Genomic DNA, 4,323 nt, shown 5'->3' on the forward strand with positions numbered 1-4,323 from the left:
AGGGTGTGTTGGAAAAGAAATAGCAAGACGCTCCATTTGGATGTTACACAGCTAGGAAAGGAAATCATTGGGACTAAGCTAGGTAAAGGAAAAAGACATACTTGGGTTGATAAATGAGGCCTTGGTCAAAAATTGGCCAAAGCAGAGAGATTTTGAACATTCCAAGAATCTCCTGAAGCTCATACTGGGGAAAGAGCCATAGTAGGGATATGGAGATGAGGAATGGGATTTCTTTACTATTTAAGCAAGGGTAAGTCCCAGAATTCTTTTGTTTTTAAAGAATTATTTAATCCATTTTATTTATTATTATTTCTAAATTTGCTATAGAGCATGTGCAGTCTCCAGAAATAGACAAAGAGAGATAGAGAGGGAAAGTGAGAAAGCAAGCTGCCAGATCTGGGACTAGAACAGCAGTGTAAAGAGAAAAATAAACCAGCTGATTTAATAGAGTAGAGTTTTAATTGAGCAAATCTTAATATTATTTAAATTGGGCAGTTGTCCCTGGACTTTTAGACAACTCTGACTAGCCTCGTGCTTGACTTGGTATTTAAGTTTCGGAAAAGGGAAAGTGACGTACAAAAAGGAAAGTGAAGGAACGAGGTAGAAAAATAATTGGATTGGTTACAGGTGGTCAGTAGGCTTCGCAAACAGCCCCAAAGGTGGGCTTTCTGTGATGACTGAAGTGTGGCTAGTGTGATTAGCTCTAACTTAGCATCCAGCTCAGGAAAACAGCCTAACATGTATAGTTTTGGCTTTTCCATAGGAATCTAAGTGTGGGAGTACAACTGTTTTAGGCCAAAATAGTTTAATTAATTTTTTTTTGAGAGGTTTTTGCTATAGGGTGCATGCGCTTGCCAGAAAGACAGAGAGAGACAGAGAGACAGAAAGCGAGAAATCACCCCCCAGGGAGGATGGCCATGCCACAATCCCTTCTCCTCCATTGTCCTCTCAGGATCGTGGGCACACACGCACACGCACTCGGCGTGAGTTTAACCCACCGGGTCCAGGACTTGAATCACGGTCAACTACATGGGAGTCCAGGGACATAGCCACTACACCAACTTCTAGTCCCCAAAATAGTTTAATTTAACAGTGGTCAGCACAGAGGAGTCCAACACCTTAATCCCATGCCACCGGCTGGCCCTGGTCCCAGAATTCTCATGCAATCAGCCTTCAGTTGTTGTTGTTTAGTCTGTTTGTTCAATTGCCAGAGGGTGTGTGCACTTGCCAGAGAAACAAAAAAAGAGAGAGAGGGAAAAAGGACCCCCTGTGGGACATGATCATGCTGCAATCTCTTCTCTATTTTTCCATCCTGTTAGGATTTGGATCATGCACACACATGAACCAGTGTATTTTTCAAGCTACTGAAGTGGGTTTCAAACTGCACTTGGCCATATGGGTTCCAGCTCCCTTAACCACTAAACTATTGGACCAGCCTGTTTGTTTTATTTCTTTAAATCAGTTTTATTTTTGCCACAGGGTGTGTACACTTGCCACAGAGAGACAGAAAGAGGGAGCCAGAGAGGAAAAGTGAGAAATCACCCCCGCAGGGTAGATGGCCATGTCAAAAACCCTTCGTCCTCCTTTCTCCTCTAGGAATTTGGGCAGGTTCATACATGCACCCAGTATGTTTTTGAAGCTCCCAAGTCCAGGTCTCAAACCACACAACTGGCCATGCGGGATCCAGCTGTCTTAACCTCAGTACCATCTGGCCCTTATGATGCTTTTTAGTTGAAGTATAATAGTTGTAAATATTCATGGACATGGTGTGGTTTTTCACACACAAATACAAGACTGGCCCGATAGTCCAGTGGTTAGGGGAACTGGATCCTGCAAGGCTGGTTGTAGTTCAAACTTGACCTTGACAGCCTGGAAAACATGCCAGACATGTGTGTGGGTTTGCCCCAAATCCTGACAAAATAGAGAAACAGCAGAGAAGGAATTGTCATATGACCATGTCTCACTGGGGGATGCTTTCTCCCTCTCTCTCTCTCTCTGGCAGGACACACACTCTCTGGCAAATAAAAACATTTCAAAAATGAACATAATGTGGAGCTGGCAGGTGGTGTGGTGTTTAAAGGCTCTGGATTCCCACATGGCTGACGGCAGTTCAAGTCCTAGACCTGGCGGCTGGCTTTTTCATTTTCCCTTTCTCTCTCTCTGTCTCTCCTGGTCACATTAAAATAATAATAATAACAAATGGAATTAAATAAATAAATAATCATTTAAAAGAAATCAATGACTACAATGTGCAACCATCAATTCAGAACACTTAATATATCCATTATTACTTTGTGTAATAAACATTCAAGTCCTCTCTACTAGTTATTTTGAAATATACATTGAATGGTCACCAACCACCCTTACTCTGCTGTGTACTCCAGAGTGTACCCACTTGTCGACTTGTACTCTGTGTCTGCTAATCAAGCTCTCGTCTCTCTTCCCCCCTCACCTAGGGCTTCAGTTTGAGGTGGGGGCTAGGCAGGGCTGACAGTCAACCAACCTGTGTATAAATATACGTTGTTAAAAATATGAAAGAACTCACTACACCAACTTCTAGTCCCCAAAATAGTTTAATTTAACAGTGGTCAGCACAGAGGAGTCCAACACCTTAATCCCATGCCACCGGCTGGCCCCGGTCCCAGAATTCTCATGCAATCAGCCTTCAGTTGTTGTTGTTTAGTCTGTTTGTTCAATTGCCAGAGGGTGTGTGCACTTGCCAGAGAAACAAAAAAAGAGAGAGAGGGAAAAAGGACCCCCTGTGGGACATGATCATGCTGCAATCTCTTCTCTATTTTTCCATCCTGTTAGGATTTGGATCATGCACACACATGAACCAGTGTATTTTTCAAGCTACTGAAGTGGGTTTCAAACTGCACTTGGCCATATGGGTTCCAGCTCCCTTAACCACTAAACTATTGGACCAGCCTGTTTGTTTTATTTCTTTAAATCAGTTTTATTTTTGCCACAGGGTGTGTACACTTGCCACAGAGAGACAGAAAGAGGGAGCCAGAGAGGAAAAGTGAGAAATCACCCCCGCAGGGTAGATGGCCATGTCAAAAACCCTTCGTCCTCCTTTCTCCTCTAGGAATTTGGGCAGGTTCATACATGCACCCAGTATGTTTTTGAAGCTCCCAAGTCCAGGTCTCAAACCACACAACTGGCCATGCGGGATCCAGCTGTCTTAACCTCAGTACCATCTGGCCCTTATGATGCTTTTTAGTTGAAGTATAATAGTTGTAAATATTCATGGACATGGTGTGGTTTTTCACACACAAATACAAGACTGGCCCGATAGTCCAGTGGTTAGGGGAACTGGATCCTGCAAGGCTGGTTGTAGTTCAAACTTGACCTTGACAGCCTGGAAAACATGCCAGACATGTGTGTGGGTTTGCCCCAAATCCTGACAAAATAGAGAAACAGCAGAGAAGGAATTGTCATATGACCATGTCTCACTGGGGGATGCTTTCTCCCTCTCTCTCTCTCTCTGGCAGGACACACACTCTCTGGCAAATAAAAACATTTCAAAAATGAACATAATGTGGAGCTGGCAGGTGGTGTGGTGTTTAAAGGCTCTGGATTCCCACATGGCTGACGGCAGTTCAAGTCCTAGACCTGGCGGCTGGCTTTTTCATTTTCCCTTTCTCTCTCTCTGTCTCTCCTGGTCACATTAAAATAATAATAATAACAAATGGAATTAAATAAATAAATAATCATTTAAAAGAAATCAATGACTACAATGTGCAACCATCAATTCAGAACACTTAATATATCCATTATTACTTTGTGTAATAAACATTCAAGTCCTCTCTACTAGTTATTTTGAAATATACATTGAATGGTCACCAACCACCCTTACTCTGCTGTGTACTCCAGAGTGTACCCACTTGTCGACTTGTACTCTGTGTCTGCTAATCAAGCTCTCGTCTCTCTTCCCCCCTCACCTAGGGCTTCAGTTTGAGGTGGGGGCTAGGCAGGGCTGACAGTCAACCAACCTGTGTATAAATATACGTTGTTAAAAATATGAAAGAACTTTTCTCCCAGGCTGGTAACTGGCACTTACTTCCTGGGACCTTCCTGACATCCCGCCATAAAAGAATCATCTGGCACTATTTTGAAAATCCCTGTGGCTAAGGGGCTTGGCTGTGAGGATGCTTTTGCATAGCTAGCATTTTGCTTAGGATTAAAACAACAACAACAACAAATGTACCAATAAGTGGGGAAGCAATTATAGCAAATAGAAAAAGCAAACAGACCCACTCACTACACTGGGGCCTCAAATATTCCTCTGGTTACATCCTCCCTGGAGCTCTCTTCCTGCTG

General features: G+C 43.1%; 1 pseudogene; it reads left to right on the top strand.

The window, feature by feature from the left end:
• LOC102479457 (eukaryotic translation initiation factor 4E type 2-like) overlaps nt 1-4,323 on the top strand; it is a 6,145-nt pseudogene that overhangs the window by 1,606 nt on the left and 216 nt on the right.

This window comes from Tupaia chinensis, unplaced genomic scaffold (assembly GCF_000334495.1).
Source record: "Tupaia chinensis unplaced genomic scaffold, TupChi_1.0 Scaffold145367_1, whole genome shotgun sequence".
Taxonomy (NCBI): domain Eukaryota; kingdom Metazoa; phylum Chordata; class Mammalia; order Scandentia; family Tupaiidae; genus Tupaia; species Tupaia belangeri.